Genomic DNA, 20823 nt, shown 5'->3' with positions numbered 1-20823 from the left:
GAATTTGGAGTAGGAATCATTGTGACGTACTTTGTGCTACTCCTAACTTTCGTCCTTCCTTTTGACCCTGAGCATTCTATGCGCTATTCCTAGAGATACAGATTTGAAATTGAGCCAAGAGCTACACTGTGGATAATTTATGGTGCCCCAAAACATACTAATACACATTTTTGCTGAAAACAAAATATGATTCATAATTTTGTTTGTTGGTGTATGCATTCTTGGTAAATAACCAAACAATAGATCATGTTCTGTTCATATAACATATTCTCCCGTATTAACAAATATACATATGAAAACATGTCCCCCCCAAAAAAATGGTTCAATATAATCTATTTCTTTACAAAGTCTGCACAGACTATTTTGTTTCAACTTTATCTTGTAAAGTGAAATATTTGTTGGGTATATATTATGTAATACTTTCCATTGAAGCAGCTGTAATTTTCCCTCGCTTGTACATTTAGTTGATAAGAGCTATTGTCATCATTTTCACGAGTTTTCATTCACAAACACCTGGGAAATAAATCGCATGTTCCCCATGCAATAAATCGAGGTGGTGAATGGGTTCGAGCTTTCAGGTGAAACGTGGATTGTCAAAGTAAAAGCCAATCAGGCTGATTGTTTGATGTGTGGAACCATCGCGGCTTTGGATTTGTGTTTCCGAGGACAACGATTGTAAGCATTCACTCTCAAAGACCCAATCAATGTTGATAATTACCGCTGCGACTCATGGTCAATTTGCAACTTATCTCTGTAATCGCAAAATCCACAACGAAAAGTCATAAACACTTAAAAAGAAAAGAAATATGCTCAACACTTACTGAACTCACACGTATGATCGCAGCTCTGTACATTTTCAGACTGGAAGAAAAGCGTCAACAAGCTACGTTTGACGTCACATACAAGGTTGGCGTGTTATCTCGAGCTACTGTGACGATGCTTTGTGGCCCGGAGTTGGATTCTAAAAATTCGTCTCCCTGTGGGTCATTGTGCATTTTGTTGCACAACCAAAATGATGACAAAAACGATGTTTGGTGGCTTGTCGTCAGACCAGCATTTTGTTGTTGGTCCTCGGGGAGCATATCGCCTTTTGTCGCATATTTATCAACCGCGGCCTTCGGCCTTGGTCGATAAAGATGAAACAAAAGACGATATGGTCCCCTTGGACCAACAAAAAAGCTGGTCTGTCAACAAGCCACCAAACATCTTATAATATCTCTCGTCAATAGAAATATCATATTCATGTAAACACAATTTTACAGAGCAGGGTGCGCTGACTTGTGCTTTTGTCAATATAGCGAGGAAGGGTTTTTAAACAAGTCTTAAAGACAGGGCACAGATTCGTCACCCGCGTTTTCGCTGGGTGTGTCCTCTCGCAGCGCGCGCACACAGAGGGCCGTGTGCAAAGCGTTATACAGTGGAACCCCTCTTTTAAGACCTCCCAAAATATTAGGAAATCGGGTCTTAAAAAGGAGGGAGTCTTAAAATGGGGGTACATTTACAGACCTAAAGAACAGGAAGTCTGAGAAAACACGGTCTTAGAAAGAAGGGAGTCTTAAGTTGGGGGGTGGGGGGGGGGGAGGGGGCGCTTACAACAGGGGCTCTACTGAACTCAAAAAGCGGTGTGGCGCTATGTGGAACATATCTGTTCATACGGGGCAATATTGTCGTCTATCCTTATATCACGTACAGAATTCCCATCAGCTTTAATCGAATTTTCAAAACACAACTCATTCTTTTTCAAAACAAAACCTGCCTTATTCCACAATTATTCATCGATTTGAGCAAAAAACAAATGTCTATTCTCAATCCATTTTTTAAAAACTTGATGCCAACTTTACGATTTTATTCTATTCGGGCCTACGAACTGTCTCTGTGTGACAGTTGATTTAAAACAACACAGACGACTTTCAAGAACCTCATAATATTGTCTTGGTGATAATTTCCAATTTTCAAAATCTGCTTGTTGTAACCTGGCTGCCCAGCTCTACAAAAAGGATGTCTGCATATCACGCATATCAATCATGTTAATACCGCCCATTTCTAATGTAGGTAGGCTACGCATCTAACGACCTATACACGATGTACGGGAGGCCAGACCAACATGGCTTGCTGTGTGATATCAGAATGTCAGTATTTTCAAAAATTATTTAATTCTGAAACGCGAGTGAAAAAGAGCTTTAAAAAATTTGAAAAAGCAATGAACAGCAAGTCATATACTACCCGTCATGATGAAAACTAGGGAGATTTGTTTTATGGGCAGATCCTTGTGATGAGGCCGTTTATTGTAAAACCAATGATATGACTGAAAGGGCCATTCATTCCCCTACCTTACCAAGGTAACAGATTGAGTTTACATGAGGCAGAGACTACACAGTGAAACCTATAACTCAGACACCCCCAAAATCAATTTCGCAAAAATCAAGGCTCCCGCGTTTAAATCGACAAAAGATCAGAACTGCTGAAATGAAACATATTCTGCATGTCAAAAGAAGAAGAATGATCTAACCTGCATCCCAAACAGTAGTTTTGTTCACATAATATTATCTTGTCTTACGATGAGATTATGGCATGCTGAATGGTGTAGGTGTCATTCCGCTGAAAAGCCGTAAAAGGCGGTTTTTGATGCCGTTTTAGCGGTTAATGAGACCAAAAAAACCAGTACATGTCAGTAACTCCTCAACGCTTTACCATCAACCTTTCGGTGATTTGTGCTAACACATGTCGTAAAGTGCACACGGGATTTTCAGTCATTTGAGACATTACGTCTGCTGTTATTTGACATTCCAGAAAGACTTCTTAAATTGACGGTAGGCCTTTGCTGACTCATCGAAACATTTGTTTTATTGTTAACTTCTCGACCAATAACAGAGGCGCAACATACTCAAATTTCATTTACATATTTCATCAGACATGGGTGGTATGAGGATTTCAACGCGAAAGTAATCTTTAAAGAGAACACTTCGCAAATGTCAGCCTAAGCCTAGCAAGGCTCACTGCTGACACGCTTAACTGAGCATGGCTCTTGAAAGAGCAAATTCCAAGAATGTTTTTGTGCGCGTTTCAACAAGTGCGTTTTCATTTTTTTTTAATGCCCGTTAGTTTGGAGAAAAAAAGTTGTTCAGTCGGACAGGGTAAATCTTTATTCTTAATACTCTTTTTGGCATGTCGCATAACAGAAGAAATAATATCGCAAATGACTGAAGATCCCGTGTGTAGTTTACAACATGTGTTAGCACAAATCGCCGAAAGTTTGAAGGCAATGCGTTGAGTGGTTACACAAATGTACTGGTTTTTTTTGTCTTATTACAAGCTAAAACGGCTTCAAAACTGCCTGTTATGCCTTCTGAGAGGATTGACACCTACACCGCTCATGCAGCATGCCAAAGCGTCCATGTTAGACAAGATATGGAAACAAAACTGACTGTTTTTAATGCAGATTGGATTGTTCTTACTAATGATATGCAGAACATGTTTCGTTTCAGTTGTTCTGATGTTTTTCGATTTAAACGCGGGAACCTTGATTTCTCGAATTTGATGGGGGGGGGGGGGGGGGGGGGGGGGGCCGGGGAAGGTATATGTGTTGTTGGTTCCACTGTGTATACATTTCCTTATGTAAAGACGTTTGTCTCGGTGACTTTGTCCTAATGAGCAATATAGAGAATACTACATGGCTTGCTGTGTCGTACCAGATTTACACGAGTTGTTTTTTTAAATATTGAACTGCGAGCGAAAGCGAGCTGTTCACTATTTGAAAAAGCAACGAGTGTAAATCTGGTACGAAACAGCAAGCCATGTAGTATTCTGTTTATCCTACATACTGTACTTACGTGTATTTTACTGAAAATGTCCTGCAGTCGAGGCAGCTAAATTGAAGACGCTTGTTTTGGAACCTCGATATCGTCTAAAGCCTCGTGCAATCTATTACGTCAAAGCAAAGAAACCTCACTCTAAAAGTGTGGCGTGACGTGTTAGTTCTAAAGATTCATCGAGGGTAATTAGCGAGCGCAATTTTTGTTTCTGTAATGACGTTTGTCTCGGTGACTTTGGCATCATAAGCAGTGGAAAAACAGGTCCCTGCCAGACTTGCTTGACATGACCTCATTTACATGATATACACACGTGTGATTTGAACGATTATTATCTCACGTGTGTCTCTCTCACGTATTTAGGATAAACAAGATTAGGTACCTGCCAGTCTGTAGTTTGACACCATCTCATTGTTTGCATAATAAAAAAAAAAACATGTGTGAGAACATGGTTTGATCATGACATGGGTGGTCTCTATCACGCATAGGATTAAATATACGTTTAGTCTCCCAGACTGTAATGAGTATCTGTATGTAAACTCCCCTATCTCGCAGACTGTGGAGAATGTTTAGAACGAAAGATGAACTGAGACAGGAGGTGGCCAGGATCACTTTGGAGTTGGAGAGGAAACAGAACGAGGAAAGTTATCTGAGGGGCACATTAAGACGCGTCAATAATAGGTAAGTATTTTGTTTTTGTCTTTGTGGGTTTAATTGCAGCCATTTCAGGTTTTTGAATTCCGTCAATGCTCTGACTGATGGTACCAAATGAGTACGTAGGTACGCATGCATGGATGTGTGTGTGTGTGTGTGTGTGTGTGTGTGTGTGTGTGTGTGTGTGTGTGTGTGTGTGTGTGTGTACCGGGTGTGTGTTAGTGTGTTAGTGTGTGTGTGTGTGTGTGTGTGTGTGTGTGTGTGTGTACCGGGTGTGTGTTAGTGTGTTAGTGTGTGTGTGTGTGTGTGTGTGTGTGTGTTTGTATGCGTGCGTGCGTGCGTGCGTGCGTGAGTGCAGACATGCGTGCGTAATGAGACCGAATGTGTCGTAGGTACGCATGCATGGATGTGTGTGTGTGTGTGTGTGTGTGTGTGTGTGTGTGTGTGTGTGTGTGTGTGTGTGTGTGTGTGTGTGTGCATGCGTGCTTGCGTGAGTGCATACATGTGTGCGTACGAGCGTGCATATATTTTATATGTGTTTGTGTGTATGTGTGTGTGTGTGTGTATGTGTGTGTGTGTGTGTGTGTGTGTGTGTGCGTGTGTGAGTGTGTGTGTGTGTGTACATGTCTGTATGTACAGGGTGACCCCTAAATCAAATGTAACCCACAAACATGCTTATACCTTTTACATGTATTGGCCGAATTACTTCATATTTGGTGTACTCTACCTTTCTTTAATGCATGGCCCGTTCATAGAGTGGCAAATTTGTTGGTCAAAATGGTCTGATATAAATGCAATTTCAAAAAAGTTCATTTGATGCTTTCATAAATACGTGCTAAGCTAGTAAACATGACAAGTTAAATGTCAATCAGTGTCCAGATAAATGAACCTTGATTTTTCAACAGGGTGATCGTGATCATCATTGGGAGTGTACTGCCCATAACTGTCTTGTTCCTGACTTTAAAAGTGCAGTGTTGAAGCTACTATTTGTCTTTACACCCCCGGTATAGGGGTGTGTATAGGTTTCGGTCGATGTGTTTGTGTGTTTGTGTGTTTGTGTGTTTGTGTTCGCATATAGATCTCAAGACTGAACGAACCGATCGTCACCAAACTTGGTGAACAGATTCTATACATTCCTGAGACGGTCCTTACAAAAATTGGGACCAGTCAAACACACGGTTAGGGAGTTATTGGTGGATTAAGATTCTACAAGGACTTATAGAGTGACATATTAATGGTCAAAGGGAAATAACCTTCTCAGTTGGTGGCAGTGAGAATGATTATTTCCCTTTGACCAACGGGGGTGTTTTTCCTACCTCGAAGGAATTTCTTGTTTTGTCTGAGATAACGATATAAACAGTCAAAAGCTTTACGCAACTATCCCACAGATGCCTACACATGCGTCTCCCGTAAACCATCAGGTTCTGGTCACAGACACCGTCAGGCGTTTACCCAAAGTACAAACACCCTTTCGTTTAAACACTTACAGCTAGAGAACATCCTAAATGCCCTCCATAAAGAGGGAGCATTTTTCAAAGAATGTATTTATTATTATTATATTATATCATTTATGCTTGGTCAGCCGGATTTACTATGCAACAAATCGGAAGCCTCGTTTTGGCACTAGATCTAACTTTTAAAATCTAAACAATAAATTGAAACCACAAACTGACGATGAAGTTGTGTAAAAAAGGAAAGTGTGTCACACGGGTTCATGATCGCTCAGGGGTTGTCAACCACGATAACTGGTGTGTGGTTTACGCATACTAAAAAGCCATTCAAACGAACTGTGTCATTTACTGCTGTTAAATTCTAGTGTAAATGTGTTCCAATGTGTAGAATAGCTTATTTCGTAAAATATTCCATCGTTCTGTAAACCTCATGTGAGGCTTAGTGAGGCTTTAAAGTGTTACCAGCCAATCATGTTCTGGAGCTCAAGGCTGTGTGTGGTATGCTAAAATGGACCCACATACCATCTTTTTACAATTTCTTTCCGTAATGAAACACAATGGCTTGAGGTAAACTGCCCAAAATAGAAACACGAATTATCCCTCTCGCCGAGACTTATAGACTTCGATGTGTGTGTGTGTGTGTGTGTGTGTGTGTGTGTGTGTGTGTGTGTGTGTGTGTGTGTGTGTGTGTGTGTGCGTGCGTGCGTGCGTGCGTGCGTGCGTACGTGCGTGCGTGCGTGCGTGCGTGCGTGTGTGTGTGTGTGTGTGTGTGTGTGTGTGTGTGTGTGCATGCATGTTGGTTTGTATTTGACATTTGACACTGCCCTGCGATTTTCCGTATTCTTTTTACGGACATTAAAATCTTAGAGTCGAGGGTCAAAATCATGGCAAACATTGAAATAGATCCAAAACAGCTTTCATCATTCTGTATTTACATTGGCACGCCGTCGATCCAAATATTCTTAGTACGCTCCCCCTAGCTTCCTGTTTGCGGAAACGACGCGAGACAAAGGTGAGTCTCATACTAAAACGCATAAAAAAGGATACTTTTCGTCAATTGTGTCACTTGATTTTGATAGCGCTGCTTGCTAATGTACTAAACTAACTGTCTACTTCAGATGGCATTTCAAAGAGCACTTACACGAATTGTGCTGTAACAAGTATTTTGTTAGTCTATTTTTTCCTTTCCCCACGTTTAACTCAAGGCAGCAGTTATTGTGCTTCGATTTGTTTATCCAGGGATATTCTTCAATTTAAAACACTTGCTTTGAACCACCAATGATCATTTCAAAGCTTTCCATCTTTCTATATTTGGACGATTAATTACGACGCTCGGAATGTTATTGATACACTTCCCCGACCACCTTTGATACGCTCCCCCTATAAGTGATTTCTTTTCTTAGTACGCTCCCCCGACAGTTTATCTTTGCTTTCCGTACAGTTATCCGCTTGATTAACTCCCTAAGAGAAGGGTATTTCGTGTCGAACTTTAACATAAACACATATTTATATTTAAGTAGAGGTTACACAACGAGTCAGAGTCGATAGTAACAATATAGGTCGAAGTTAGCGGATCATGAAAAATGCGAGTTTGCAGTATTTAACTGAAGCTCGCATTTTTCATGATTCGCAAACTTCGACTACTAGTTTTACTATCTACTGACTGACTGCATGAGACGAGGTGTGTAACCTCAGTCTACACACACACACACACACACACACACACACACACACACACACACACACACACACACACACACACACACACACACACACACACACACACACACATCCACACCCACACCCAATCCCACACCCACACCCACACCCACACACACCACTGATTTAGCAATGTTTGTCTATATTTTTCAGAATTAGTTATTTATCTGTACGGAGTTTTTTGTGTACAGATGGAGTTGTCAGCAGTGACTTTAGACATTTTTTGTTATATTACTCAAGAATAAGAGGTCACAACGAAGCCTTTGATGGTTCTTCGGTTCTGCCTGTCTTTTGTTGCTTTGTTTCAATGTTTCCGCTTTGTTTTGTGGCGTATTGAACCGTTAATGACTTATGTCAATGGCAGCTATCATGTTTCCGCTTTAGTTTGTGGCGTATAGAGCCGTGAATTAATGACTTCTGTCAATGGCAGCTATCATGTTTCCGCGTTGGTTTGTGGCGTATAGAGCCGTGAATTAATGACTTATGTCAATGGCAGCTATCATGTTTCCGCGTTGGTTTGTGGCGTATAGAGCCGTGAATTAATGACTTATGTCAATGGCAGCTATCATGTTTCCGCGTTGGTTTGTGGCGTATAGAGCCGTGAATTAATGACTTATGTCAATGGCAGCTATCATGTTTCCGTGTTGGTTTGTGGCGTATAGAGCCGTGAATTAATGACTTCTGTCAATGGCAGCTATCATGTTTCCGCGTTGGTTTGTGGCGTATAGAGCCGTGAATTAATGACTTATGTCAATGGCAGCTATCATGTTTCCGCGTTGGTTTGTGGCGTATAGAGCCGTGAATTAATGACTTCTGTCAATGGCAGCTATCATGTTTCCGCGTTGGTTTGTGGCGTATAGATCCGTGAATTAATGTCTTATGTCAATGGCAGCTATCGTGTTTCCGCTTTGTTTTGTGGCGTATAGAGCCGTGAATTAATGACTTATGTCAATGGCAGCTATCATGTTTCCGCTTTGTTTTGTGGCGTATAGAGCCGTGAATTAATGTCTTATGTCAATGGCAGCTATCATGTTTCCGCTTTGTTTTGTGGCGTATAGAGCCGTGAATTAATACATTTTGTCAATGGCAGCTACCATGTTTCCGCGTTGGTTTGTGGCGTATAGAGCCGTGAATTAATGTCTTATGTCAATGGCAGCTATCATGTTTCCGCTTTGTTTTGTGGCGTATAGAGCCGTGAATTAATGTCTTATGTCAATGGCAGCTATCATGTTTCCAATTTGTTTCGTGGCGTATAGAGCCGTGAATTAATTACTTTTGTCAATGGCAGGTACAAACATGCGAAACGCACCGTCTTTCCGCTTAAGTACTACATGCTAAAAAGGCTGGTGCGTCTCGCGGCAAATGAGCCAAGCCCTACAGCCATGCCGGACAGGCAGGGCTTGAAGGGATTAGGTGAAAACTTCAGGGATCTGGAAAGACTGCAAAAGCTGAAGGAGGAAGGTAGAGGGTGTTTGACTTCTTGCTTGTATTGATTGTTTGTGTAATTTTCGCCTCTTTCTTCTCACATAATCGTTCAAGATTAACAGTAATCATCTATATCTAAGACTATTCAATAGATCTTCATCGAATTTGAATGAAATTTTCTTGAGCGAGTTTTCTTATGCCCGTTTTCTCCAATATTTAATAGGACAGTTTGATTACGTAATATTTGCTTATTTGCAAAAGTTGAAGCGGTATTGTCACGGTCACATTTTCTTTTCAATATAATTGGCGTTGTTTTCACAAAATAGTTTGACCTGGTCTGGAGTATTGGATTTATTTCAGCCTGGTACCTGATAAATTCGTTTGTGAAAGTTTCGTTCAAAATGTGTCACTATTGTCACTTTTATAAAAATCGGTATTTTAATCAGAAAAGGGGTATCATTATATTACCTATTGCCTCCTGTATTCGAAAATATGTATTTTCATGTTTGTTTCTTTTTATAGAAAAATGTGATTCAAAATAAAGAAAATTGTATAACCAATTTCCTTATTTTTGGAACAAGATACTTATAATTAACTTTTGCCAAGTCCTCATTATTTCGTGATTCCAAAAATAAATTCAGTTTTCTGTTGTTTGACGTTGAACGTATGCTCAGACTTTCTACTTCAAAGCACTGTGCAGCCGACTAATGAATACACTGAAGAACGGCATTTTGATTGTGGAACACACAAATGACGTCATGCACTGAAAGGCGATAGATTATGGCTTCAGCTGTTGCGTTCTTTATCAAGCATGATGAACTTTCAGGATTTTTTTTCTCAAATTATGTTCTGGTCTGTGTCTGTCTTTGTTCGTGTCTATCGGTCTGTCTTTCCCTCTATATCTCTGTCTGTGTTTCTGTGCGTGCCTCTCCTCTGTCTCTCTGTCTCTCTCTCTGTCTTTCCCCCCCCTCTCTCTCACTCTCTCTCTGTCTCTCACTTTCTCTCTCTCTCTCTCTCTCTCTCTCTCTCTCTCTCTCTCACCCCTTTGTTCAATAAGGTAGGTAAGAGAGAATGGGACATATTTCAGTGTATTTGGTTGACTCAATGGTTAATAACTCCTCAGCGTTCTTGTTGCTTTTGTAACCGAGAAGACGTCATTTGTGATTCCTTGCAACATACATCTGAAATGATACGTCTAGGTACTCCCTGGATTTGCATTTTCTTCTTTTACAGAGCTACGCATTCGAAGGCGTGACAGAAATTGGCTGGATCAAGCTCTAGGAGAACGTCAAACAACCTTAAACGAGTTGAACAGGTTGCGCCAGGACATCAAACAGCTGTACACCGAGTCGCGCCAGATGCCAATGCGGGACCGCTACATCATGCTGAAGACAACGGTCAAAAGAGTCGTAATTAAATATCGGGGCCTCGTGATTGATGCCAATGGGCACCTCATGATTCAGCCGGCTGGCGAAGGCTAGTGAGCGTGCTATGTTTTTTCGGCCCCAAAACTATGCATTTAATCTCAAGGAGCACCCTGCTGACAGAGACTTCTATGTGCAAGGCTGAGTAAAAGTACTGCCCCCCTCCCCTTTTTACATTTAGTCAAGTTTTGACTAAATGTTTTAACATAGAGGGGGAATCGAGACGAGGGTCGTGGTGTATGTGCGTGCGTGTGTGTGTCTGTGTGTGTGTGTGTGTGCGTGTGTGTGTGTGTGTGTATGTAGAGCGATTCAGACTAAACTACTGGACCGATCTTTATGAAATTTGACATGAGAGTTCCTGGGTATGATATCCCCGGACGTTTTTTTCTTTTTTTCGATAAATGTCTTTGATGACGTCATATCCGGCTTTTTGTAAAAGTTGAGGCGGCACTGTCACACCCTCATTTTTTAATCAAATTGATTGAAATTTTGGCCAAGCAATTTTCGACGAAGGCCGGACTTCGGTATTGCATTTCAGTTTGGTGGCTTAAAAATTAATTAATGACTTTGGTCATTAAAAATCTGAAAATTGTAAAAAAAATATTTTTTTATAAAACGATCCAAATTTACGTTCATCTTATTTTTCATCATTTTCTGATTCCAAAAACATATAAATATGTTATATTTGGATGAAAAACAAGCTCTGAAAATTAAAAATATAAAAATTATGATCAAAATTAAATTTCCGAAATCGTTTTAAAAACTATTTCATCTTATTCCTTGTCGGTTCCTGATTCCAAAACCATATAGATATGATATGTTTGGATTAAAAACACGCTCAGAAAGTTAAAACGAAGAGAGGTACAGTAAAGCGTGCTATGAAGCATGTGCAGCGCAACCGCTGCCGCGCCAAACAGGCTCGTCACTTTCACTGCCTTTTGCACTAGCGGCGGACTACGTTCAGTTTCATTCTGTGAGTTCCACAGCTTGACTAAATGTAGTAATTTCGCCTTACGCGACTTGTTTTACCCTGCAATTGTACCTTTTTTTGTCAAAGAGAGACTGTGAATGCCCCTATCCAATGCTATATTTCTACAGCAGCCCCCCAGAAACACCCCTCGTCCCCCCCCTCCCCCCCTCTGTCCAGCAACTGTGCTCCTGCGTTATTTTCGAAGCCCCTCCCTTCCCTGGTGTGCATGCTTGTTTGCATTAGTGCTATAGGCGTGTCTCCTTCCGTGGCGGGGATATAGCTCAGTTGGTAGCGCGCTGGATTTGTATTCAGTTGGCCGCTGTCAGCGTGAGTTCGATCCCAGGTTCGGCGGAAATTTATTTCACAGAGTCAACTTTGTGTGCAGACTCTCTTCGGTGTCCGAACCTCCCCCCGTGTACACTACATTGGGTGTGCACGTTAAAGATCCCACGATTGACAAAAGGGTCTTTCCTGGCAAAATTGCTTAGGCACAGTTAATAATTGTCTACCTATACCCGTGTGACTTGGAATAATAAGCCGTGAAAGGTAAATATGCGCCGAAATGGCTGCAATCTACTGGCCGTATAAAATTTCATCTCACACGGCATCACTGCAGAGCGCCTAGAACTGTACCCACGGAATATGCGCGATATAAGACTCATTGATTGATTGATTGATTGTTCTTTATGCGGTCATTAATGCTTTACAGTATGCACCTGTAATTTGTTTTGCTCATCGATTTTGCACTTGTAACCTAGTGCCAAATGTAGCCGAGTGTCCCTTTCTCTCGCTATAAACTCAAACAGTCAAAACAAATGACACCGGTTATATTACCAGGTTCTTTTATTTCCAAACGGTGTTGTAGGGAAAATGTGGGAAAAATGGAGGGTTTACAACCAACACAAATTTCTTCCAATCTTCTAAACTCTTTCCCAAAAAGACACACAAATAAACAATAACAATACAGAGATCCTAATCTAGAGCAGAGTCCAACCAACCAGGTCACCGAACCGAACTAACATACGGAACAATACTTCCAAATATATTCTTTAAATCCCCTCTCCAGAAATAGATCAAAACAAAACAAACTTCACTTTAAAACTGCTCTCTAAAATACATTCTAGATCCACACTCCAGAATTAGAACACAACAAAACAAACAATACCCTGAATCCGTACTCTAAACTCAATTCTAACGCTAAACAATCCTCAATCTACAAAAACCAATCTACAAATCCCCATCTACAAAATCTAACTGAACCAATCTAACGAAACCCCGTCGCACATTCCGCCCACTCTGCAAAACCCAGAATGCACGCCGTAAGCATACATAGACAACTCAACAATTTCAACCACCACAAACTAAATCCTATAACAACAACAAAACACATCATTCCTTCTAAATAACATGCCTACAATACAGTTCTCTCAAACACTCAAACGGTTTTCTAAAACATTCAATAAACAAAACAATTTTCCCGAACATTCGACTCACAAAACAATCTACTTGAACATTCAAATAAATCCTCCCAAGCATGTCACAACCCGCATACTTTAATGCTGTTTTACCTATTGTACAAAAAGAATAACATATGAACAACATACCCGTCACAGAAAATTTACATTGCTGTTATCCTTCCCGCAGCAGACACGCCACGCAAAACAGCGCTGCAGAAATGTCAGCCCACTAGACAACACGTCTGTTCTGTTCGACAAACACCGGCGAATAGAGCGGCCCAGCCTACAACATCACGTGATCCTACGTCACAAGGTCAAAACAAACTCAACTCAGAGGGGTGTTAGGTACCAAAAAACGGTCATTTTACCTATGCGAATTAAAGAATCGGCTCTTCCGCCAGACCATTTTAATACAGACAAAACACAGTCTCGGAAACCTTAATGGATCCCCGATAGTACAGGTTTGAGTCCTCGATAGCACAGAGGTACCATGAGTTCTCGAGTTCACGGATGCGCAAAAGTACATGTGTACCGTAACTGTCGTTCAGTCACCAGCTCACACACTATTCAGTAAGAAGTTGGACATTCATCATTGAAATATTTAGACTGTGAAATCAGCTTGACGTTGCGAAAGTAGTTCTAAAAGTCCTATGAAAGACCAGACTCAGTGTTTTCCCTTTTTGCTTATTTGTGTCTTTATTCTGTAAATCAACTGTCAAAAGAAATTTTCCGGAAATAACTCTGTAAGGATTGTCAAGCGTTGTGGAAGAGTTGCGCCCAGGAACGTGAGTAAAAAAATAACACTCGGTCGACCAGGTAAACCCAGCAATCGCAGCAAATAACTGACTCCGATGTGTATGTTTTGCAGTGTCCGCACCACGTGACTCCATTTCTTCCGAACATATACATTGGAGCTTGGCAATGATCACTTGCCCCGAGTGATAGCCAATAACGCGTTTTGCCTGAGGTCACGTGAGTGTCGCTTGAGGTCACGTGAGTTTGAGAAACACGCGTGCTCAGCGATCACTGCAGGGCCATCGCCAGTTTGTTTGTTCGTTCATGGGCTGAAACTCCAAGGGCTTTTATGTGTATGACCGTTTTTTACCCCGCCATTTAGGCAGCCATACGCCGCTTTCGGGGGAAGCACGCTGGGTATTTTCGTGTTTCTTTAACCCATCGAACTTTGACATGGATTACAGAATCTTTTCCGTGCGCATTTGGTCTTGTGCTTGCGTGTACACACGAAGGGGGATAAGCCACTAGCAGGTCTCACATTAGTTGTCCTGGGAGATCGGGAAATTCTCCACTCTTAACTCACCAGGCGCCTGCGGCCGAGATTTGAACTCACGAACCTTCCGATTAGGAGGCCGATGTCTTATCCACTAGGCCACTGCGCCCGTCCCATCGCCAACGAATATTGGCTCCAATGTGCAGATTACAAAAGAAAAAGACATCATGTCGAGCGGACACGGCATAACATACACATCGGAATAAGTTATTCGATGTGATTGCTGGTGGTAACTGGTCGAGCATGAATTATGCTTGACTCACTTAACTGGGGCTCAATTCTTCAGAAACCAAACGTTTGGAAATTATTTTCGATCACCGTGTATTCCAGAAAACTTCTGTTATATTTTTCACGCTTGTTTATGCAACGTCAATATGTTGCGTCCAACGGAAGACATTACCAACAGTTTTCTCAAAGCATTAACACACAGTCTCTTTGCTACCACCCCGTCACCAAGGTAACCACACTCCTCATCACTGTCGTTAGTTATAACATTTTAAGGTAAATTCATGATGGTATACAGGTGTTTGTACAATGAACAAGCTAGTCACAACATTCGTCATAAGGTTGAAGTTTGATTAGGCCAATCAACGTTGCTCTGGCATACAGAAACACAAATATACACCCACCCACCCACAAACACACACACACACACACACACACCAAAACATCGTCTCAAACTTTATTTACAATCCAAAAATCATGAGTCAAAAACATAAAAGAATGGAAGACACCTTCCTTTTTGGGTAAACCATCTTGTATGAACTATCTTGCAAGGCTTTGAAATTGGGGTCTGTGTATCCCTCTACTTCAGTGTATAATTTTACGCATGCATAATTATACCAACACTCAATTGGCTGGTTGCTTTCTGCAAAGGGTGAGCATTTTCTGCGGAATTGGGTTTGCAGATAGACTGAACAAGTTGTCAGTGGCATAGGTTGTTCCACACAAACATCACACTCGATCCAATAATAAAGTAGTCTGTATGTTGACTTTTGGAATATGTTCGCTCTTGTGATTTACAAGATATTTGATGAATGGATCGTTTAATCAAATACAATACAGAACATTCACAAGTTTGTTTTGATTATTCTTGAACTTTTGTCCTTCTTTTTAAAATATAAATGAATACCGTTCTTGATCTTGATCTTGAGCTCAGGGAAACATGCATTATCGGATCACGAACTGAGGGGGTTTAGCATGATATTGTAATCCTCACATGTTGAACAAATAATAATGTACAGGACACTCATAGGAATGGTATAAGGGAGATAATTTGAAAAAAATCAACTTTTTGCTTCTGTACATCGACTTTGTACATTTGAAGCCTAGAATTTAGCTTCCAGGGAATGTACATTTTTCTCAATGTTGTACATGTAGCGTTTTGTTTTGTCAATTATAATACACGTTCCAATTACCGACCTTTATGGGGGTTTTCATTCTGAAGTTTGGCACGTTGGGAGTCTATTTGTTTTTGGATATGTGTACATTGTTCTCATACTTTTCCGTATTGTGAGTTTTTTAAAAACTGATTTTATTGCAAGCTTATTGATTATTACTTTCATCAATAAAATGTACTCTAATGGAGTGAGCTCTGAACGTCAACCCGTTTTGCTATGGCCATCAGAAATTAGAGTGAATGCAAACTAATCTATGAATGTGAGTATGCGCACATAGACACACATAATTATGGAGTATGCTCACACAAAGTACAAAGCAACAACATAAAACACAATTTTAAATCATCGACAATTTTACAAACAAAAAATTGTGCCTCCTTTATAACATTCAGCTAAAACTGTACAATTCGATTCAGGGAAGCTAGCTTTTTTAAAATCATGGGCAAGTTAGACACCCACATCTGAAGAATTGTACAGTTATAGCTGAAGTGACTGCGGGCACCTCATAGGCGCTGTATTCTCGACAGCAACAACTAGCTGAAACATCATGAAGAAACACTGCACTCAGTGTATTGAAGCCTGATAACAACCATACTTTTCGAACAAAATAGGAGCAACTTTTCCACTCAACTTGTGTCCATGACCGGTTTTACCTTGTGTATGTCTAAAGAAGAGTACAGATGTACCCAGATCGATATACCAAGAAACCCACACTATATTGCATTAACAAATATGCACTGTCCGACTTTTTCTCCAGCAACCCAACATAACTTACCAGACCCTGTTAACAGTTATCTTCGATACGGTCAACGTTGACTGGTTAAACCCTTCTGCAGAGACGCTATGTGTACCCGCTACTGATGTGGCTGCTTCAACCGATTCATTGTCAGACTTTATTTTGCATTATTTTGGCATTTGTCATCAAAATCAAAACTCGCACATACATGTAAATATTTGAAGGTTTACTTTATTGTGAACTGGAAGGCAAGGGAAAAACTATCTGACTATAGAAATCATAATGCAAAATACAAAAGGTTACGCTATTTAACCCTTTATTTTGCCTTAACCTGCGCATACAGGTGTTCTCTCCTTTGTGTCTGATTAAGTTAAATGTTATATACCGATAAAAAAAAAATAATAAAAAAAAATAATAAAAAAAACGAAAACAAAAGCCAATGTTTTTGTGAATTTTAAGTAAATGTTGCCTTTATCAAAGTTATTCTGTACATGAGTTACTCTGCACGATTCTGCTAGTTTTCAGTCCCACTCCCTCAAAATCATACCGCCCCCCCCCCCCCCCCCCATTTCCCATCTACACTTAGTTCAGTTAGCCTGCCTGTTCATCATTACAACCTAAAATATCTTAACGCTACCAGATGTAATTCAAATGAACTACTGAAATGTACTTACAAGCTGCAAGGGTAATGGTTATCTCTTCTCTTACACTTTACGATTACTTGCAATACCAATAGTGTCTAAATCAAACACGGACAAAAACATATCATTTCAGCCAAGCTGAATATCACAACACATAAGTGACCTGCTAATTACACCCTCAAGTCTGATGATGAAGCTGCTTAAACTCTGTAACTCACTCAAAGTAACTATAGGCTCCTTGCCCCCTGGACAGCATGGGAGGACAATTACCCCCGGGCAACTGCCCACCCCCCTCCCTCTGGAATTTTCTCACAGCTCTTTGTTATGCTAAATTCCCTTGATCACACTTAAATCAAGTACGGCAAGGGAAAGAAAAGAAAACAATAAGGCACATCAAATATGGCAGGCACTTTGCAAAATGTGTAATACTAACTAAAAGGCACACGAGAAACAAGTTACAAAAATGGTGCTGTACAGTCTGCACCTTGGAAATAAAAAGTTTAATATCAGAGCACTTCCCTTAATATAAAAGGCACAAACCCAAAGTACAAAAGCAAAAAAGCTACTTTCTGTTCTAATATTTTGAGATTTCCGTTGTATATTACAACAAAAACAAAACCAACAAACAAATATAGTAATATTTTTGCATGACAAAGAAAACTAATGCTTCTGATTGGCAAACAAAAAAGGCTGTCGAGGTAGGTTCATTTTCTTAAAACTACAAGTATATGCTTTTTGGTTCACAGGACAATGTAAAGTGTTATAAAAATGTCTGCTACCTTAAATACGTACAGATAAATAATGATACATTTGTATATAAAAAAAGCGTAAAATATCTACAAGGAATCGATCAGTGTACGACGTATAGATAACAACAAAACACACACACACTTCAGAAGCACACAAAAAATGTGCGGTGAATTTGAACTGCAGTTATCCACTGCATGCATTAATGAGATTCGACTTTTATTGAACAAACCCGGACCTGTCTTCTTGACCCTTCCCATCTGGAAAAAAACCTCCTGGCGCCAAAAGCAACGAAAAATTCGACAATGCGTCATAAATGCGAAGATTTGCGTCACCTAATGTTTTTGTCTCTTCTTATGTATGTACCGGGAAGAAATGTCAAAGAATTTCCAGTATGAAGTTCGTCTCGGTGATTTTATCATAATTATCAGCAGATGAAACATACTCGTAAGGCCACCGCCAGGCTGTGCATGTATCACTACCGTAAGTCATTAACATAACAAACAAGTCGCGTAAGGCGAAAATACAATATTTAGTCAAGTAGCTGTCGAACTCACAGAATGAAACTGAACGCAATGCCATTTTACTCGTAGCATCGTCAGGCCACCGCTCATGGCAAAGGCAGTGAAATTGACAAGAAGAGCGGGGTAGTAGTTGCGCTAAGAAGGATAGCACGCTTTTCTGTACCTCTCTTTGTTTTAACTTTCTGAGCGTGTTTTTAATCCAAACATATCATATCTATATGTTTTTGGAATGAGGAACCGACAAGGAATAAGATGAAAGTATTTTTAAATTGATTTGGACAATTTAATTTTGATAATAATTTTTATATATTTAATTTTCAGAGCTTGTTTTTAATCCGAATATAACATATTCATATGTTTTTGGAATCAGCAAATGATGGAGAATAAGATAAACGTAAATTTGGATCGTTTTATAAATTTTTATTTTTTTTTACAATTTTCCGATTTTTAATGACCAAAGTCATTAATTAATTTTTAAGCCACCAAGCTGAAATGCAATACCGAACCCCGGGCTTCGTCGAAGATTACTTGACCAAAATTTCAACCAATTTGGTTGAAAAATGAGGGCGTGACAGTGCCGCCTCAACTTTCACGAAAAGCCGGATATGACGTCATCAAAGACATTTATCAAAAAAATGAAAAAAACGTTCGGGGATTTCATACCCAGGAACTCTCATGTCAAATTTCATAAAGATCGGTCCAGTAGTTTAGTCTGAATCGCTCTACACACACACACAGACACACACACACACACACACACACATACACCACGACCCTCGTCTCGATTCCCCCCTCTACGTTAAAATATTTAGTCAAAACTTGACTAAATATAAAAAGAAGAAAGGTAAGTTGTTGGAATATTTGTTATTGATAAAACAATACGTTACAGTCACAAATATATCAACCCAACGGTCTTTTTATAGGAAGCGGCCGCGTTCACTTAAAAGACCGTTGGGTCGATATATTAGTGACTGTAAGGTATTGTTTTGTCAATAACAAATGTTCCAACAACTTTCCTTTCTTCATTTTTGATTCTGAATTTTGTAACGTTGGCAGTCTCTTTGTTTTGGGATTTTTTTCAAGTTTCCTTGTCTTGGTCTCAATGTGCCCCAGTTGTCTTGGTCTCAATGTGCTCCAGTTGTCTTGGTCTCAATGTGGTCCAGTTGCACGGTCTCAGTTTCTACATTCAGAGCTGGGAGAAGGCTGACCGGATCCCACGTCTGACATCGTACGGTCCTACCGGTGCAGCTGCTGGAAAAAAATGAGATTGATTAGCAACGATAAATACTTTGCTATAAGTAAGCAGGACTTCATAATTAATACGTGTTTTATCATACAAAGCCGGGGTTTCCCCGACTCACATGCCCACACTGGCTTTGCTGTGAAGGCGTAAATCTTAAAACTTAAACATTTTTCTCAAAGCAGGACTTCAGTGACCAAGAACAAGATCTCAGGTTGAGTGAGAATGGCCTGCTGTCACAGTAGTATCATCATAGTGGAACCCTTAACTGTGGTTGTGAAGTAGAAGGAGAGGCAGCCTTTTAGCAACACGACAGTCAATGGCTAAGTACAGTGCCCCCCCCCCCCCCCCTATTACAATCTGGGAAAATCAAGTCATAACAAGAAGGGAAGGAAATTTTTCAATTTTTCGTAAAGCGACATCAACACTTTCCGTCAATCTGTGGGCCCTATAGGGTGAACATGAACACAGAGCATATATTCGCCAAGACCAGTAAATCCTGGGTTGGTTGAGACTTTACGGTCGTAACAGAGCTGTCTTGGTAACACAAGCCAAATAAACATTTACCTTAAGTAGAAATGTTGTAGTTAAAAGTGTTAAGGATGGTGGCCTTGATGTTCCTCACGTTAAGACTTATATGTTAGCCCTGAAATTGACTTGGATAAAAAAAGTTGAGGTTTACGGTCCACAAATGGAAAGTTATAACAACTTTTATATCCCGATGTGGACAACATTGATGTAAGTGGTCCTAGTCTTTATAGCAGTAAACAACATGGTAATAGTTTTTGGAAGGATGTGTTTAATGTTTATGAACAATTTCGATATAAAATAGATCTAGAAACCTCCAAAGAAATATTAGCAGAACCACTTTTCTTCAATAATAATATAAAGATTGGGAAGAAGACTTGTTTTTTTCAGAATTGGTTTGATAACAACATTTATTTCATTGGTCAGTTGGTTAATGACAATGGAAGTTTTTATACCTATAACGAGTTCTGTGAAAAGTATCATATCAGAACAAATTTTTTGAGTTATTTAGGATGCGTGGGAGCAATTAAAAAATACATAAAAACGTTTAATATTGTTTTGGAGAATAATAGTATGATTGATAGTAATAAATCAGTGTCAGTCATTCACTCCCAAATAAAAGGTGCAAAATTGTATTATGAAAAATTACTACAGGATGGAAAGCGTCCAAATTGTTGTACAAAATGGGAAGATAAACTAGAAGGCGATATTGATTGGAAATTATGCTTTAAATATGTAACGAAAATTTCTGAAGTAAAACTTAAATGGTTTCAAATTCGAGTATTACATAGGATTTTGGCAACAAATGTG

The 20823-nt window shown here is 39.9% G+C and overlaps 1 long non-coding RNA gene across 1 annotated transcript in view; it reads left to right on the top strand.

Annotated features, from left to right (window-relative positions):
- LOC138973363 (uncharacterized) overlaps window positions 1–9122 on the top strand; it is a 13376-nt gene extending 4254 nt beyond the window's left edge. The window contains exons 2-3 of the long non-coding RNA XR_011457988.1: window positions 4365–4490; window positions 8922–9122. This is a non-coding gene — a long non-coding RNA (uncharacterized lncRNA). The remainder of the gene's footprint in view (window positions 1–4364; window positions 4491–8921) is intronic.
- Window positions 9123–20823: the final 11701 nt, after the last annotated feature.

This window comes from Littorina saxatilis, linkage group LG8 (genome assembly GCF_037325665.1).
Source record: "Littorina saxatilis isolate snail1 linkage group LG8, US_GU_Lsax_2.0, whole genome shotgun sequence".
In the NCBI taxonomy this organism is placed as follows: domain Eukaryota; kingdom Metazoa; phylum Mollusca; class Gastropoda; order Littorinimorpha; family Littorinidae; genus Littorina; species Littorina saxatilis.
Note: the sequence above shows the minus strand (reverse complement) of the source record. Positions and strands in the feature narration are given on the sequence as shown.